Here is a 20350-nt window from a genome sequence, read left to right on the forward strand (position 1 = left end):
AGGCAGCTGTTTCAGGAGGGTCTGGACGGCACAGGCCCTGTCCCTCCAAGAGGTTCAGACACTATTTGTGTCTAGTGGATTATTACTGCCATACTGAGCTAGGGTATAATTGTTGCCACATCCTCCAAATTTTAAAGATCAGCTAAAATCCAGTATTTAATAGGATTAAATCCCCCAATTTAAAAATACTGTATTTGAAGAATGCAATCTATTTTTAGCATGCTGTGCATAATCATTGTTAGGACCAACAAAGGAAATTGTCAGGCCAGATCCACAGACAATTAGCATGTACAGCCATCATTTTTGTTGAAATATTCCATGAATTCCATATTTAAGAATTCATCTACTCATTAGTATTTATTTGTAACTCACAATCAGTACTGTAGCACTATTGCAGTTGTTTGAGGACATGCCCAGAATGGTAAAACATTTGAATTGCCAGATGCATGCATACAGCAGGACAGTTCTTGTTCCAGTTCTCATGCTGTAAATAAGAATCCCTTTTGTGATCTATTTAATGCTGCAGTTTCCACACTGTGGTGCTTTTAGTTAGTGATTTTACTGTTAAACTGACTCCCCAGTGTAGTGCTAAAGGGCTGTCTAGGCTGTCTAGTGCTCCTAAGTACAAGAAGGCTGTGATGTGCTTTATGGAGAAAAAGACTTGCATTTGAGACACTTCATTCAGGAATGAATTATAGTGCTATTGTCCATGAGTTCAATGTTAATCAACAATATTTATTAAATAATGTGTCTCTAAGAAGAAACACATAAAGTCCAATGTATATTGATTGGTTTATGAAAGTGTTATGATCAGAAGCTTGCAGGAAACTAGCCCTGTATTTTTTGTAGGAGCAATGGTTCAGTATTTGATAATTTAGTACTTGTGGTGATTGGACATAACTCTAGTGAGTAACAATAATTTGCTATAGTTTCTTGTTATAGCCATGAGTTACCAACAAAGCCTTACTTTATCAAAAACCCAGTTGGTAAAGCCAGTCAGCACTGAGAAATAATGGATCAACAAGTGGAGCGCTGACTCAGGAGGGAGCTCTGAGTGATACCAGTGTCCCTCACCACCTTAAAGTCGATTCCTCTTATGCACATGGTCTACTGAGAGTAGGAGAGAGAAGGTTTGGGCATATCATTCACTAATCAGGTAATCCTCAGAGCTAGCCTGGGGCTCAAGTTACAGTTAAGCTCTTCTAATTTTCTTTCAAAGTGACCAGATTGGTAAGAGGTGCAGTCACTATGCCCATCTGGGTGTTAAACCCCTAACATTCCTCAGTTCTCATCAGTGCATTGAGAAGTAAGGTGGTCTCACATCACTGCAGGTGTGTGGCGACAAAGGGGTTTGTGGACCAAGTACACTACTGACAAGGTCAAAGGCAGGGTGAATCCTCCACTTCGTCACCAGAACAGTGACATAGACAGGAACTGGACTGAAATTCAAGTCTGATAACAATGAGTTTCCTCCCATGGAAATTACATATACCTCAATTGCAAGGTCTATTAGAGGAAATATTTATGATTGTAGCAAGGTTAAGACAGGTATTATCGGCCACAAGGGTAAGAGAGAGGATTGAACGAGTGTGCAAAGAAAAAGGTTTGGTGGTCAATCAAAAAATGTCAATCAGATGTCTCAGATCAATATGGAGTTTCCTTTTCTTCTTATCTATTCGTCTGAAAGAGAGTTGTACGATAGCTTCATCAGGAGTCAACATATTTTTAGAGGGAAGTGACACTGAAATGATGATTTTTACCTCCAAAATTCCAAACTTCTCCTCTTGAGAAGCAGCTAGATCATGAGATAAATTACATTTTTGGTGAGACTTCCCATGGAAGAGAGGATCACATGTTGGAAAATCGGGGTTTTGAGTGATGAATGACTGGAGTTGAGGTGGCAAGTAGGGAAGGAGCCTGTGACTCAGGAAGCAATGTAACAGGAACTGGCGTGTGGCCAGGGTGAGAGAGACTTCTGGGAGATGACATAGGCATAAACATTTACAGAGGGGGAAATTTACTTTAGGTAAATTTTTAGAAAGTTTTACTGTGGGATAAGTTGTGTAAACTGTGGACTACCACCTTCAAATTCAGCAAAGATTTATAATTTTAAATGTTTTTCAAAGTATATCTGTGTTTTTTGAATATGGATTCCTGAATTGAAATTGAATATGAGGGAATTTAGAAGGGACAAAGTTTTTATATGATATATATATTTTATAATACTTTTATGATATAGAATCTGAGTTTATTATGTGAAACAAGAGCAGTTAGGAAAATTGTAAGTTTGAGAAGAATAAAACAAGTTAAAAATAATTATCAGGGACTGTCTTTGTTTGGGCTACTGTAACAAAATACCACTGACTGGTAGCTTATACAAGAGAAACTTATTTCTCACAAGTCTGGAGATTGGGAAGTCCGAGATCAAGGTGACAACATGGATGCATTCTCATGCAGAGCCTCCTCCTGGCTCACAGCCCACGTCTACTTGCTGTGTCCTCACACTGTAGAAGGCGCAAGGCATTTCTCTGGAGCTCCTTTGATAAGGGCACTAATTGCACTCATGAGGGCTCTGCTTTTATGTCCTTATCACTTCTTAAAGGCCCCACCTCCTAATACTAAATTGGTGATTAGGATTTCAACACACAAGTTTTGGGAGACACAGATATTTAGTCCATATTGTGAACAGTTGGAGCGTAAGCCGACTATAGAACCATTGGCTTGCCAAGTTGTGTTTAGGATCTAACTGAAGCTGTTGACAAATTATATATATGTCTCCTATCTGGTTGCTTAATTTCATCAAGACCTATCAGGAAACAAGTAAGTATGGAGAAGACAAAGATAAACAGTTGTGTTCCAACTCCGGTTTGGTAATTTTATTTATTCCATGTTGTTTTCTGTTAATCCAATGACTACAGAATGCATGAGAATAAACATGAAATTTTTATTTGAATTAAATCTTGAGAATACACAGGACAGTCACATCTTTGCTTGCATTTTCATTTTCTTATTGATGTACTTTTAAAGAACATACTTTTAAAAATCTAGATTCAGGTCAGGTCACCAGTTATTTTGAAGGTGTTTGCTTCTTGTTATTTACCTAAGAAATCTTTGTTTACTCAGAGATTGAAAGGTTTCCTCCTAGGTGTTCTGCTAAAAGTTTTGGAGTTTTAGCTTTTATGTTTAGGTCTATTATCAATTGTGATTTAATTTTTGTGTGTGGTGTAAGATTAAGGGTCAAAATTATTTTTTTCTATGTGGATCCCAGTTATCCTGGGACTATGTGTTTAAGACTATCATTTCCCAATATCTGAAGGTATTGAGGACTTTGTTAAAAATCAGTTAACCCTACCTGATTGGATATATTTCTGGTTACACTGTTATATATTCTATATATATATATATATTTCTCAATATAGTGTTCCATTCATTTATATATTTATCCTTATAGCAATACTGTAGTTTTGAATTAAATCTTGAAATCAGGATCAAGCTTTGTTCCTCTTTTCAAAACTGATTTAACTATTTTATGCTCTTCACATTTCTATTTCAATTTTAAAATTAGTTTGATAATCTCTACAAAAACTTCTTGATATTTTGATTGGAATTGTGTTAAATCTATAGATAAGGGAAAACTGTATGAGAATGGAATTATTACACTTTACTTACTATGTCTATTCCTTTAAATTATTAAGCATATTCAGTATACTGCTTTGAATTTTTTGTGTTTGCTATTGGGCCTTGTGCTGTATTTGCTACCAGGCTTAGTAAAAGATACTGTATTTGCTATTGGACATTGCTAGAATGTGTTTAATCATGAACACCAGTTGACCATATAGCCTAAGTTTCCTTAGAACTGATGTCATCTTATTCGGTAAACCATACATGTGGCTTACGTACAAACCCAGTAGCAATTTATCACCAACTGGAGATGCTGTAAAAGGTAGTGGGCTTAGGCAGGTATAGAAGGCACAACTAAGCTGCATGAATGGGTGGCTCAGACACCCTTAGCACCAACTCATGTTGCTTGGCCTCCTCTCTCTCAGTTCATCGTGGGAATATCTTATGACCAGCTGACAGAAGATGAAAAAATTCAGGTGCAGTTTACAGATAAGTAGGTCTGCAAGATACGCTGGTACCGGGTGAAAGTGGATGACTGCAGCTCTATAGCTCCACTCAGAGATCACTCTAAAGGGTAACGGAGAAGGAAGATTTTCCCAGTGGGCAAAAGTTGTTTCATTTGTCTGGAGTGAGTTGCCAGAAGAACATGTTGACAAAGTTTCGAGGGTGGTTGCTAACAGTCTGAATAGTCAGGGACTTGGAAGAAGCAGGATTTTGAAATGGGTAGGAAGTCTAGGGGAGAGAAGTGGACAGAGATCACTTGGCGTCAGTGCTCTGTGAAGATATTTGTGTCTCGTGTAAATACCAAAAAAGGTCCTCTTACTAAGGAAGTTGTTAATAATTAGAAAGACAAAAACAAGCACTCTGAGGATGTCAGTCAGTGTTTTCCATCAGCGGCCCCAGGGTTTGCACACCAGGCTCATGAATGAAGCCGTGGTAGCAGTGATGAAGGCTAGGCATGAGATCTACTCCCACTACTAGGAGCGTTTAATCTGCCAACAGTAAATACCTTCCAGCCCAGAATATGGCACGAGTCCTCAGGGAACCGGCCAACCACCTGGTGGGTGTTTGATTACACTGGCCTCTTCCATTGTGGAGGAGGCAAAGTGTCACCCTCAGTGGGACAGACACATGTTCTGTAAGTGGACGCACCTTCACCACGATGCTTCTGCCAGCACCACCATCCACATACTCATAGGGTGCCCTAGCCGCCACCATGGTGTTTCACGCAGCATTGCTACCTATCAAGGAATTATATCACAGCAAAGAAAGTGTCTCTGTCAGAGGTTAGTGTAATGGCAACAGTTTTTCTCTATCAGTGGTTCATAAAGCACAGTTTGAAAATCATGGAATATTCTATAGATATGGTGAGACTCATACAACAAAGGAATGTGTTACTACCTCAGATTTCCTGGGAAGACATCAGGTTTTAGGGTTAGAAAGAATTTCTTTTTGTCACTTGTTTTGTTTCCTTTAGAAATTCATTTAACATTAATGGGGGTTAATGTCAATTTCTTCACACTCAAAATTAGGCAAATAATGCCTATATTCACAATAAATGATATATGTCTAGCACTTAGATAGGTACACAGCAGTTGCTGGCTAAATAAAGAAGGTAAGCTTTTTAAACCTCCAGTTTATGATAGTGTTATTGGCTGCAACAGAGAGCACTCCCTGTGGAATTGGCACGTTCCCGACATCAGATGCCATTAGCTGACTGGCCAACCCCAGGAATTGCTCTCATCTGAACCATCATGCCTTTGTATTGTTTTAAGCATGTTGTTCAGTTCAGGGGACAGAGAAAACAACATTAGTTCCAGATTCTTAATCCTCCAATGGGCATATATATTTTTTAATTCTGGAAAGAATTTTCTCTGTAATTAGTGCTAGACTGTACTTTGCAACCAAAGAATAATTTAACTACTCCTTAAGAAGCTAAAGTTAAATTCAGGTAGTCTCTGTTAGATTTCTCTTTGGGGCTAGATATAAACATTTCAAATAGATACTATATATACATATATAATATGTGTATGTGTGCATATAGACATATATGTATATATGCACACATACACACAATCGATGCATATTTGATCAATTATATGTCAATATATATTTCATCAAGAATATCATTAATCATATTTCAATTATTGATATTATACATCTGTATATAAATATACTATATAATATATAATTGCTAATTGCTCTTTCTCTATAACCTTAATATATACATATATATATATAGAATCTCAAAATAAAGTATTTGTTTGCTAAATATCCACTAAATTAAAAGTACGCAATCAGTTGGATTACTCATATATAAACCTTTAGAGTACTGAATGATTTAGGCTGGGAGCCACTTTCATACCAATTAAGTATATTTCGGCTGCTGACATTTACCTGGGTACTGTGGAGGTATATTCTCTGCCTCTTAAGAATTATCAATGAAAACAAAAAACACAAAAGTCCTCAATATACACAAGTTCTATTCATAAGGATCATAGAAACAAAAGAACTATTTAGTAGTAGTAGCATTTATTATATAGAGCAAATAAAAGGTGTATATAACATGAAATGACCCTTTTTTAAAGCTCTGAGGTCTTTAGGCAGGTAACATATCCTTAACTTATATGTATTATGTTAAATATTTTTATGATTGTTTCAAATGTAAGCACATTTCAGTTTCACTATTTTTTTTATCCCTTATCTAAATACCTGAAGTTATTTCCAAATATGTATCCTCTCATAACATTTTTAGGGTTATAAAACAATAAATACAAATAAGTATAAATTAATTATACTACAGAAGTATAAATTAAGTATATATATGTATAATTAAGTTTAAACCTATAGAGCATAAACTATTAGAATTATTTTAAACTAGTTTAGCTAATTGGTAAATATAGCAGATGATAATTTAAAAATAAAATTTTATTAACAAATCAAAATTGTTTAGTACTATCAATTTTGTTCATCTTTATTCATAATCATGTGTTATATAAAGTGGTAAAATGATTTTAATGAGGCATCTTTGCTCTTTACCAAAGATATTTCAAGGTTTGATGACTTACCCTATATAGTGACGGTCTGATTTTATTTATTTACTTACTTACTTATTTATTTGTTTATTTACTTACTTACTATTAAGGTATGATTGATATACACTCTTATGAAGGTTTCACAATGTTTCACATGAAAAAACAATGTGGTTACTACATTAACCAATATTATCAAGTCCCCCCATACCCCAATGCAGTCACTGTCCATCAGTGCAGCAAGATGCCACAGATCCACTATGTGCCTTCTCTGTGCTACACTCTTCTCCCCGTGACCACCCACACCATGTGTACTAAACATGATACCCCTCAATCCCCTTCTCCCTTCCTCCCCACCTGCCCTTCCACACCCCTTCCCTTTGGTAACCACTAGTTCATTCTTGGAGTCTCTGAGTCTGCTGCTATTTTGTTCCTTCAGTTTTGCTTCATTGTTATACTCCACAAATGAGGGAAATCATTTGGCACTTGTATTTCTCCACCTGGCTTATTTCACTGGGCATAATGTCCTCCAGCTCCATCCATGTTGTTGCAAATGGTAGGATTTGTTCCTTTCTTATGGCCGAATCGTATTCCAGACTGTCTGATTTTTTTATCAACAGAAAAAGCTTTAGACTTGAATTTGGAGATCTAGTTCTAGTTCTATATTTATTCCTAGGGTTATTAGGACATTTGACAAATAATAATCTGTGTGGACATCTTTATCCTTTTTAAAAGCTGGAGGAGTTATAACTAAATGAGTTTTAAAGACCCATTTAGTTCTAAAAACTAAAGTCATCTGATTAAAAAAATGATTTCAAAGCTATATAGATTAATCTAGGGAAAGTTGTTCTTAGGCAAATATTGTTTGTTTGCATATTATCCCTCACTAGATTGTAAATTTCATCAGTTCAGGATTGTGACTTATTTATCTTAGTATGGAAGTGAAAAACATGATGTCTCATATATCTGGTGCTCAGTAAGTGTGCAGCAAATAATTAATGTCATTGAGGGTAATTTAAAAGCAGAAAATAGTGTCCTGTGCGCCTTCCTAAAAACTGAATCTTTTTATTTGAAAGGAAATCTAGGAAACACACAATCCTGAACCTTTTTATGACTTATAGGATAATGTGAGAAGTTTCAGATGGCAATTGTTAAATTAAATCTTAAAGACTGTGACATTATAAGTGGTGTAAACATTCAATTAAAACTATAAAACTTCAAATTATAGGATCTTGTGTAATTTATTTAAAGTACCAGTGTCACCTAGCTTGATGCAGATTCTTTTTATATTATTAATGAGCAAGACCTTTAAAACCACTCAGCGAGACAGTTGTAGTGCTTGCTAATTAGGCTCCATACTTTAAAAGCATGCTATTTATATAAAAATAGAAAAACTGGACAACTTTTTAGGTATTTGAAAAACAAAGTCCAGTATTTGTCTATTCAGTTGATTCTCTTTTTATTCTATTTCAAGTTAGTTTTCTTTCATTTAAGATATGTAGATAACACTGAAAATAAACAACCGTAAGTTAATATTTTCTTATAAAAAACTTTAATTTGGGCCTTTCATCACAAATTTATATAGTCATTTTTCTTAATGCTTCAATGCTGCTGAAAATATACAATAGACTTCCTGCTCTGTTGAAAAGTTGAAACAACAAACATTAATCGCTGTCTTTTCAGGCCCCAATTCCTGTTATCATGATTTGAAAGCTTTCTTCTTTCAGAGATGAGCACAGCATCTATGAGACATAGGACTTCTCCATTAACTTTGACTGAGCTGAATCGTAAGCTAGTATCTACATTGTTCTGTTTTGCTGAGGTCACTGACTCTGTGATGGACTTGACAAGAGAACCTGGAATTATTTGGAAATAATGCCATCATAAATACCAAATAAACTGCTCTTCTCTCACACTTTATACATGCAGACGATTTTAAAAAATAGCCTGAAAACTGAATGTGTTCCAAAATTTTGGTAGCCTTATTTTGATTGCATTTTGTCACAAGGCAAAAGAATTTTTTTGTATTTTATGTAGAATTTATTTGATTAAAATTTTCAATTAATAACAGCAAAAAAGCATGGAAGGATTTCATAACTGTTAGTTTTACAGCGTATAAAAGACAGAGGCCAAGTGCAATACAGAGTACTGGTAACACAGATCGTTCATAGAAATAGAAAGCCACTGCCTGAGGCACATTCACCAAAGTCCAGGCTTTGTATATCTCTACCTGCTAATGAATTTTGACTTTCTTTAAATAAAGGTTCAATTATTGAGAGAGAAAGACTAAAAAGCTATTTTCCAATTGTACATGAAATATATTTCAATGTTCATTGCACCTGAATGGTTTTGATGATAAATATGTGCTATTGGTGCAAATAAAAAGTTTATTAAAAAATTAACCAGGAACAAAAAAACTGATCTAAATTCACACAATGGCTACAAAAGAAAATAATCTATAATAGAGGTTATTTTTTAAAGCAAAAAGTAACCAAGAATTTTCTTGGTTTCTGTTTCCAATTGTAGATATTAGTCTAGTTCAGCTTTTTTTATTTTTTTTATTTTTTTATTGAAGGGTAGTTGACACACAGTATTACATTAGTTTCAGGTGAACAACACAGTGATTCAACATTTATATACATGATAATTCTAGCTACCAGCTATCACCATACAAAGTTGTTACAATATTTTGACTATGTTCCTTATGCTATACATTACATCTTGGTTACTTATTTATTTCACAATTGGAATTCTGTACTTTTTTTTTTTTTGTTTTTTGAGAGGACATCTCTCATATTTATTGATCAAATGGTTGTTAAGAACAATAAAATTCTGTATAGGGGAGTCAATGCTCAATGCACAATCATTAATCCACCCCAAACCTAATTTTCGTCAGTCTCCAAACTTCTGAAGCATAACGAACAAGTTCTTACATGGAGAACAAATTCTTACATAGTGAATAAGTTACATGGTGAACAGTACAAAAGCAGTCATCACAGAAACTTTCGGTTTTGATCATGCATTATGAACTATAAACAATCAGTTCAAATATGAATATTCATTTGATTTTTATACTTGATTTATATGTGATACCACTTTTCCCTCTTTATTTTTATTATTTTTAATAAAATGCTGAAGTGGTAGGTAGATGCAAGATGAAGGTAGAAAACATAGTTAAGTGCTATAAGAGGGCAAATGTAGATGATCAGGTGTGTGCCTGTAGACTATGTGTTAATCCAAGCTAGACAAGGGCAATAAAACATCCACGGATGCAGCAGATTTCTCTCAGAACAGGGGGGAGAGGTTCTAAGCCTCACCTCTGTTGATCCCCAATTTCTCACCTGATGGCCCCCCTGCAACTGTGCCTTTCTTAGGTTGTTCCTCCCTTGAGGAATCTTACCTGTCTCTGGCTAACCAGTCATCTTCCAGGGCCATACAGGGAAATGTAAAGTTGGTAAGTGAGAGAGAAGCCATATTGTTTGAAAAGGTTATCTTTTTACTTCTTTGCATATTTATGCCCTGTGGCTTCTATGCCCAGCATTTGTCTTGAGGTATCTTTACCACTTGGAAGAATTATGATACTCGGTAAATTTGATATGAGGCACGAATTCTATTTAAGGGTTGTAATTAGGAAGGAAGAAGAAAAGCTATAGAAGTAGCAGGCGGAAGAAAACATGGGAAGATTGATTATTTCTTTGACATATCTTCTTGTAGAGTAACTTCAGCATGTATAGGTTTTAAACTACTAATTAAATTGCACACACACATTAACATAATAGGAGTACAGTTACATAACCAAAGCAGACCTATAATTACCATCCATCTCCAGTGAAACCAAGAAAACCAGTTAAGCACCTTAGGCATTTGTGAAAACTTATCTATGATATGGTGGATATTGTCCAACTGAACTTGAACAGTCTGAGAGAAATCAGGCAAATTAAAACAACCCATTTCTGGGGACTGTTCACATCCCATATGTTCTTTTAACAGTAGATAGTCTGTAGTTGTAAGATTTTGGAGCGCTCAACTTGCACTTCTCCTAATTCTTGGTTGAGTTCCAAGAGTATAGATCCAGTCAAATTTGTTGTTCTGCTGTATGCACAGGCCAGCTTAGACAGCTCCTTCTTCATTCCCATGGCAAGTCCAGGAACCAGTGGGATGAGTGCATCTACAGCTGTAGCAGCGTGTGGATCTTTGTTGGGGTTTTTTAATGATCCTCTTCTGGTATGAGTCTTCCAGAGAGTGCTGATGTTGGAAGTTCTTTTTCATATCATATCTTAGTTCATTTTCTGGGTAGCCAAATTAGGCTTTGATCCTCTGTATAAACACAAACAGACCCTTTGCTTACACTTTTATATGCCCTTTATACCATTGTGTAGAACTCATTGGAGGTCACCACACAGGAACTGCTTTTTTTTTTTTCTTTTTAAGAGAAACGAATATTATCAGAAAAATGTACCTCCATAGCCGATCATCTGACACCCTTTAAGTGGTCAAAATTAAGGATATTTAAAGCATGCATTAATCATTGATTTACAGTTAGTTTTATCCTATCAGGGAGTAATCCCCCTTTTCTTTCTTTTTTTTATCATTAATCTACACTTACATGATGAATATTATGCTTATGAGGCTCTCCCCTATACCAGGTCCCCCCTATAAACCCCTTTACAGTCACTGTCCATCAGCATAGCAAAATGTTGTAGAGTCACTAGTTGTCCTCTCTGTGTTGCACAGCCCTCCCATTTCTCCCACCCCACCATGCATGCTAATCTTAATACCCCCCTTCTTCTGCCCCCACCCTTATCCCTCCCTACCCACCCATCCTCCCCAGTCCCTATCTCTTTGGTACCTGTTAGTCCATTCTTGGGTTCTGTAATTCCGCTGCTGTTTTGTTCCTTCAGTTTTTCCTTTGTTCCTATACTCCACAGATGAGTGAAATCATTTGGTATTTCTCTTTCTCTGCTTGGCTTATTTCACTGAGCATAATACCCTCCAGCTCCATCCATGTTGCTCCAAATGGTAGGATTTGCCCTCTTCTTATGGCTGAGTAGTATTCCATTGTGTATATGTACCACAACTTCTTTATCCATTCATCTATCGATGGACATTCAGGTTGCTTCCAATTCTTGGCTATTGTAAATAGTGCTGCAATAAACATAGGGGTGCATCTGTCTTTCTCAAACTTGATTGCTGCATTCTTAGGGTAAATTCCTAGGAGTGGAATTCCTGGGTCAAATGGTAAGTCTGTTTTGAGCATTTTGATGAACATCCATACTGCTTTCCACAGTGGTTGAACTAATTTACATTCCCACCAGCAGTGTAGGAGGGTTCCCCTTTCTCCACAGCCTTGCCAACATTTGTTGTTGTTTGTCTTTTGGTTGGCAGCCATCCTTACTGGTGTGAGGTGATACCTCATTGTACTTTAAATTTGCATTTCTCTGATAATTAGCGATGTGGAGCATCTTTTCATGTGTCTGTTGGCCATCTGTATTTCTTTTTTGGAGAACTGTCCATTCAGTTCCTCTGCCCATTTTTTAATTGGGTTATTTGTTTTTTGTTTGTTGAGGCATGTGAGCTCTTTATATATTCTGGACATCAAGCCTTTATCGGATCTGTCATTTTCAAATATATTCTCCCATAGTGTAGGGTTCCTTTTTGTTCTATTGACAGTGTCTTTTGCTGTACAGAAGCTTTTCAGCTTCATATAGTCCCATTTGTTCATTTTTGCTGTTGTTTTCCTTGCGCGGGGAGATATGTTCAAGAAGAGGTCACTCATGTTTATGTGTAAGTGGTTTTTGCCTATGTTTTTTTCCAAGAGTTTAATGGTTTCATGACTTACATTCATGTCTTTAATCCATTTTGAGTTTACTTTTGGTCCAGTTTTGGTTGAGTTTACTTTGGGTTAGACAATGGTCCAGTTTTATTCTCCTACATGTAGCTGTCCAGTTTTGCCAGCACCATCTGTTGAAGAGACTGTCATTTTGTCATTGTATGTCCATGGCTCCTTTATCAAATATTAATTGACCATATATGTCTGGGTTAATGTCTGGATTCTCTAGTCTGTTCCATTGGTCTGTGGCTCTGTTCTTGTGCTAGTACCAAATTGTCTTGATTACTATGGCTTTATAGTAAAGCTTGAAGTTGGGGAGTGAGATCCCCTCTACTTTATTCTTCTTTCTCAGGATTGCTTTGGCTATTCGGGGTCTTTGGTGTTTCCATATGAATTTTTGAATTATTTGTTCCAGTTCATTGAAGAATGTTGCTGGTAGTTTCATAGGGATTGCATCAAATCTGTATATTGCTTTGGGCAGGATGGCCATTTGATGATATTAATTCTTCCTAGCCATGAGCATGGGATCAGTTTCCATCTGTTAGTGCCCCCTTTAATTTCTCTTAAGAGTGATTTGTAGTTTTCAGAGTATAAGTCTTTCACTTCTTTGGTTAGGTTTATTCCTAGGTATTTTATTTTTTTTGATGCAATTGTGAATGGAATTGTTTTCCTGATTTCTCTTTCTATTGGTTCATTGTTAGTGTATATGAAAGCCACAGATTTCTGTGTGTGAATTTTGTATCCTGCAACTTTGCTGTATTCCGATATCAGTTCTAGTAGTTTTGGAGTGAAGTCTTTAGGGTTTTTTATGTACAGTATCATGTCATCTGCAAATAGTGACAGTTTAACTTCTTCTTTACCAATCTGGATTCCTTGCATTTCTTTGTTTTGTCTGATTGCTGTGGCTAGGACCTCCAGTACTATGTTAAATAACAGTGGGGAGAGTGGGCATCCCTGTCTAGTTCCCGATCTCAGAGGAAAAGCTTTCAGCTTTTCGCTGTTCAATATAATGGTGGCTGTGGGTTTATCATAAATGGCCTTTATTATGTTGAGGTACTTGCCCTCTATTCCCATTTTGCTGAGAGTTTTTATCATATGGCTGTTGAACTTTGTCAAATGCTTTTTCAGCATCTATGGAGATGATCATGTGGTTTTTGTCTTTCTTTTTGTTGATGTGGTGGATGATGTTGATGGACTTTCAAATGTTGTACCATCCTTGCATCCCTGGGATGAATCCCACTTGGTCATGGTGTACAATCCTTTTGATGTATTTTTGAATTTGGTTTGCTAATATTTTGTTGAGTGTTTTTGCATCTATGTTCATCAGGGATATTGGTCTGTAGTTTTCTTTTTTGGTGGGGTCTTTGCCTGGTTTTGGTATTAGGGTGATGTTAGCTTCATAGAATGAGTTTGGGAGTATCCTCTCCTCTTCTATTTTTTGGAAAACTTTAAGGAGAATGGGAATTATGTCTTCCCTGTAGGTCTGATAAAATTCTGAGGTGAATCCATCTGGCCCAGAGGTTTTGTTCTTTGGAAGTTTTTTGATTACCGCTTCAATTTCATTGCTGGTAATTGGTCTGTTTAGATTTTCTGTTTCTTTCTGGGTCAGTCTTGGAAGGTTATATTTTTCTAGGAAGTTTTCCATTTCTCCTAGGTTTCCCAGCTTGTTAGCATATAGGTTTTCATAGTAATCTCTAATAATTCTTTGTATTTCTGTGGGGTCCATCATGATTTTTCCTTTCTCATTTCTGATACTGTTGATTTGTGTTGACTCTCTTTTCCTCTTAATAAGTCTGGCTAGAGGCGTATGTATTTTGTTTATTTTCTTGAAGAACCAGCTCTTGGTTTCATTGATTTTTGCTATTGTTTTATTCTTCTCAATTTTATTTATTTCTTCTCTGATCTTTATTATGTCCCTCCTTCTGCTGACCTTAGGCCTCATTTGTTCTTCTTTTTCCAATTTTGATAATTGTGACATTAGACCATTCATTTTGGATTGTTATTCCTTTTTTAAATATGCCTGGATTGCTATATACTTTCCTTTTAAGACTGCTTTTGCTGTGTCCCACAGAAGTTAGGGCTTTGTGTTGTTGTTGTCGTTTGTTTCCATATATTGCTGGATCTCCATTTTGATTTGGTCATTGATCCATTGATTATTTAGGAGCGTGTTGTTAAGCCTCCATGTGTTTGTGAGCCTTTTTGCTTTCTTTGTACAATTTATTTCTAGTTTTATGCCTTAGAGGTCTGAAAAGTTGGTTGGTAGGATTTCAATCTTTTGGAATTTACTGAGGCTCTTTTTGTGGCCTAGTATGTGGTCTATTCTGGAGAATCTTCCATGTGCACTTGAGAAGAATGTGTATCCTGTTCCTTTTGGATGTAGAGTTCTGTAGATGTCTATTAGGTCCATCTGTTCTAGTGTGTTGTTCATTGCCTCTGTGTCCTTACTTATTTTCTGTCTGATGGATCTGTCCTTTGGAGTGAGTGGTGTGTTGAAGTCTCCCAAAATGAATGCATTGCATTCTATTTCCTCCTTTAATTCTGTTAGCATTTGTTTCACATATGTTGGTGCTCCTGTATTGGGTGCATATAGATTTATAATGGTTATATCCTCTTGTTGAACTGAGCCCTTTATCATTATGTAATGTCCTTCTTTATCTTTTGTTACTTTCTTTATTTTGAAGTCTGTTTTGTCTGATAACAGAATTGCAACACCTGCTTTCTTCTCTCTGTTGTTTGCATGAAATATCTTTTTCCATCCCTTGTCTTGAAGTCTGTGCATGTCTTTGGGTTTGAGGTGAGTCTCTTGTAAGCAGCATATGGATGGATCTTGCTTTTTTATCCATTCCATTACTCTGTGTCTTTTGATTGGTGCATTCATTCCATTTACATTTAGGGTGATTATTGAAAGGTATGTACTTATTGCCATTGCAGGCTTTAAGTTTGTGGTTACCAAAGGTTCAGGGTTAGCTTCTTTACTATCTTACTGTCTAACTTAACTCACTTATTGAGCTATTATAAACACCATCTGATGATTTTTTATTTCTCTCCCTTCTTATTCTTCCTCCTCCCTTCTTCATATTTTGGGTGTTTTGTTCTGTGCTCTTTTTAGGAGTGCTCCCATCTAGAGCAGTCCCTGTAGGATGCCCTGTAGAGGTGGTTTGTGGGAGGCAAATTCCCTCAACTTTTGCTTGTCTGGGAATTGTTTAATCCCTCCTTCATATTTAAATGATATTTGTGCTGGATACAGTAGTCTTGGTTTGAGGCCCTTCTGGTTCATCGCATTAAGTATATCATGCCATTCTCTTCTCGCCTGTAGGGTTAATTTCCAGCCACTGGGCTGTGACCTGTGTTGTTTCCGCCCAGCTGTTAGGTCGCTGCCCCTTTAAGATTTTCAAAAAGCACTTTCTTTTCTTTGTCACCGGGGCATCAGCTTCGGAACCCGCTGAGGTCTTGCTGCCCTGTTTCCCCAGTTTCCAGCCCTCCACGCATGCAGTGTGTCTGCGCTCTGGTGCGTGTGGCTGGGGCTGGGTGTTTAGTAGTCCTGGGCTCCCTCTCCCTCCTGCCCGCAGCTGGGGGGAGGTGTGCTTGGGTCCCGCTTGGCTGGGGGTTGTATCTTACCCCTTTCACCAGGCACTGGGCTCTCGCACGTGTGGATGTAGTCTGGCTACTGTCCTGTGTCTTCTGGTCTCTCTTTTAGGATTAGTTGTATTTGTTGTATTTTCAAAAATATATATGTTTTTTGGGAGGAGATTCCCACTGTCCTACTCATGCCACCATGTTGGCTCTACCTCTAGTCCAAAGAATTTTTATAAAATAAAACTGCTAAGTATCTGTTGGAAGATAAATCTCCATGGGTCCCTTAGGTTTTACACATTTTGTGAGGAAGGTTCTAGCTGCCTTTTATAGTGCATTATTTTTTCAAGAATATTTGGTTATCAAAAGCCTCAAAAGATAAAAGAGACAGTGTCTCCCTCTGCAGCAAAGAGGAAGCATGTTTACTGTTTAATGTAATACATTTAATGATGTCTTCCTCTTACCGACCAATGTAAAAATTTGTGCTCCCTAGGCTCAGGATTCCTTTCTTCTAGGAAACCACTGTGTGTATGCCATCTATTCTTTCATTTGTGTGGAAATTGGAGCTTGCAAAACTGGTGAAAAAATGGTACTCTTGCTATTGTTATTGCAATGATAAAATGGAAGTAATAGAATTTCCTTCATCTCTGATCCAAGAATCTTGTGTCTTTCTAGTGCCCACAAAACTGTGGCAGGATAACTTCTTAGCTTTTACTTAGGATAAAAGCTCTGACCCTTCATAGTTCTTGACAACATTCAGAAAATATCTGTATATTGTTGAGATGGAAGAAAAATTTGTGTGATTATATTGGCCTATATTGAATATTAAGTATAGTCTTGTATGAACGTAAGTATAGTTTAGAATTAAGCTAAATTTTACCTGGAAGTCATATCGTTTTGCCTACTTCTCAATATCCTCTACAATCTTACTCCACTTTGATTCATGTAACAGTGTTGCCTATTACATCTCCTGTACCAAACAGAAGCCCTCATTGTACACTAACCATATCTATTATTTTTCTCACACTTTATTTATACTTTGCTAGTTTTCCCCAAATGTCCGTTTTCCTGTTTAGTACCCTATCCAGGATGCCATATTACATTTAGCCATCTCATTTTCTTAGCTTCCTCTGGTTTATGATAGTTTCTTAGATGTTCCTTATTTTTGATGATTTTGATGCTTTTGAAGAATACCAGTCAAGTGTCTTATAAGATGTGCTCCTGGTGGGATTTATCTGATGTTTTTCTTCTGGCTACATAGGGCTTATGGGTTTTTGGGTGAAAGATCACAGAGGTGAGATACAATTCTTATTACATCATGCCAAGTCACATGCTATGAACATGACATCACTGGTGATGTTAGAGTCTCTGGGAAGATGTGACTTGTATTGTTTTATTGATAAAACAGAAGTAGAAGAATTTTTATTATCAAAATTCTGTCCCCAGTAAACAAAATCATTTGAAATTGATATTATTTATTTCATCAAATCATAAAATTATAGAATAAAAGTGAAATGGGCTTTTTGGTTTTACTGGCAGAGTATGTTCTTTCTGCACTCGGAAATCATTTTAAAACAACAAGAACGAGAAACAGAAACCTATGTTCTGTCATATATCCAGGAATCATTCATATCTATGAAATATTTTGATATGAAAGAAATTGCCAAGTATAGATCCATAAACATGCATGGGCTGACTTGCCTAATTTTTTTCAGTTTTACTGAGATATAATTGACATATAAATTGCATAAGTTTAAGGTATACAAAATAATGATTTGATATATATATATATTGCAAAATGAATAACACAGAAGGTTTAGTTAACATCCTTCATCTCACATAGTTGCAGTTTTTTTCCTTGTGATAACTTTTAAGATTTACTCTCTTAGTAACTTTCAAATACACAATACAGTACTGTTAACTATGGTCATAATGTTGTACAGTATAACCCCAGGACTTATTTATCTTACAACTAGGTGGACTTCCCTATTAAAGAAAGTGATTTTGAAATGGAATAATAAAAAAAACCCAACTCTGTGCTCTGTATAATAGTGAAATTCAAAACACAAAGATTAAAAAAGGCTAGAAATAAAGGGATGGACCAAATTATATCTGGTACATGGCAACAGTAAGAGAGCAGGGGTTGAAATCACAGTAAGATCAGTATCAAGGCAAGAAAGCCCACTGTTTCTATTATCATTTAACTTTGTGGAGTTATCCAATACAAGTAGATAAGAGAAAATAATTTAAGGTAAAAGACTTGGAAAAATTAAATAAAACTTTGTTTACAGATAGCATACCAATAAAATCCATGATAAATTCAAACAGTAAAAGAATTCAGCAAGGATACAAAATTAACACATAAAAAATTAATAGCATTAACATACAGATGATAAGTTAAAAAACATAATAAATAAGAAAGTTATATTTACAATGGCAAAAATATAAAATGCTAGGGATAAACTTGGGAAGGAATGTTCAAAACATGAACAAAACAATAAAACACTACTTAAAGATACAAAAGGAAGGACATTATTCTTTGGGTGATTCAACATCAAGAGGTCGATTCATGCTGAGTTGCTTCAAATTGAATACTATCCCAATAAAAACTCCAATGAGCTGTTTTATGAAGATAGAAAAATTGAACCTTAAATTGAAATGAAAAAAAAAGACAAGATTAGCTAGGAAAACACTGAAGAGGAAGAACTCTGGAGAGACTGTGCTAGCTATTACAGCATACCACAAAACCTGCATAGTTAAAACAGTGTAGTACTGGCACATGAATAGATTAATAAAATAGAATAGAGTGTGCAGAAGTAGACCCAACTCATATGAAAATATAGCATATTACAAAGGTGTCCTTTCAAATCAATGTGCAATCATAACCTTTTAAATTAATACTGTTTATAATGACAGGATAGCCATTTGGAAGGAGGTAAAATTATATCAATTCCTCATGCCATATGCAAGCATAAACTCCATATGAAGTAGAGAGGTAAAGGTAAAAAAATTAAAGTGTGTGCTTATGCAATTAAACATAGGTGGATCCTTCTATAGCGTGGGTATAAGGAAGGGTTTTCTGATCAAAATTTGAGATTCAGGGTTAAAGAAAAGATAAATAAATTTGACCAAGTAATAACAATAATATAATAGTAATTAAAAAATAATAAACATCTGCAGAGTAAAGACACTATATGCAAAGTCAAGAGACAGATGACAAACTGGGAGAAAATATCTACCACATATATAAAGAGTTAAAATTCGAAATTTATTTTTAAAACTTTTAAAATAGAGGAAACTGACATGAAACTGTCCTTGTTTACAGGCAGATGTGGCCAGCAATTTGATTGGGGTCAGCTCATCAACTGTTTTTTGGTTCAGAAGTCCTGGAATAGAGGCAGAAGAAATGTCAGACCACAGGTACAATTAGAAAATAAAAGCAACATTCTTTAAGGGTAGAAAAGTAAAATAAATTGAAAAATGTTACCCCTGCAACTGGCAGAGCCTGTAAAAATAAAGTAATTGAAAAAGATACATAGTTTGACATATATCATTTTTTATTATATTTGTCTCTCAAACTTCTTATATTTTCTCAACTCAATCTCTTCTGACAGATATAAAGTAATATTTCCTTTTTTACATAATATATTTGTGAATTTCTCTTGCATTTTCTTAGTTTTCTGTTTAAATATTCTTATGGATACATCATGTGTTACATACCTTTATGACAGATATCAAATATATTCCCATTTTCAATATAACATTTGTTATAGGATGCCCTCTATTTTATCATGTACATATTTACCTTTAATTCAATAATTTCATATATCAAAATTGTTATTTAAGCTATCTTTTGTTGCATTTTCTTTGTATGGCTTTCCCATATTTTAGAGTTAGTTTTGCATGTTCTTCATACATGGCACAGTTTGAACTTTTTTCCTTACTCGAAGTAAGAATTATATTCTTTTATTTATTTATTTATTAAATATTTTATTAAGGTATTATTGATACACACTCTTATGAAGGTTTCACATGAAAAAACAATGTGGTTACTACATTTAACCATATTATCAAGTCCCCCCCATACCCCATTGCAGTCACTGTTCATCAGTGTAGTAAGATGCCAGAGTCACTGACTTCTCTATGCTGCACTGTTTTCCCCGTGACCCCTCACACCATGTGTACTAAACATAATACCCCTCAATCCCCGAGTGCCTCCCTCGTGACCTGCCCTCCCACTCACCTCCCCTTTGGTAACCGCCAGTCTCATCTTGGAGTCTGTGAGTCTGCTGCT

The 20350-nt window shown here is 35.8% G+C and overlaps 1 long non-coding RNA gene across 1 annotated transcript in view; it reads left to right on the plus strand.

Moving 5' to 3' along the window:
- The window catches only part of LOC140843537 (uncharacterized), a 43117-nt gene extending 23574 nt beyond the window's left edge, over nt 1-19543 (plus strand). The window contains exon 3 of the long non-coding RNA XR_012121383.1: nt 19382-19543. This is a non-coding gene — a long non-coding RNA (uncharacterized lncRNA). The remainder of the gene's footprint in view (nt 1-19381) is intronic.
- Nucleotides 19544-20350: the final 807 nt, after the last annotated feature.

Source organism: Manis javanica, chromosome 9 (assembly GCF_040802235.1).
Source record: "Manis javanica isolate MJ-LG chromosome 9, MJ_LKY, whole genome shotgun sequence".
NCBI lineage: Eukaryota > Metazoa > Chordata > Mammalia > Pholidota > Manidae > Manis > Manis javanica.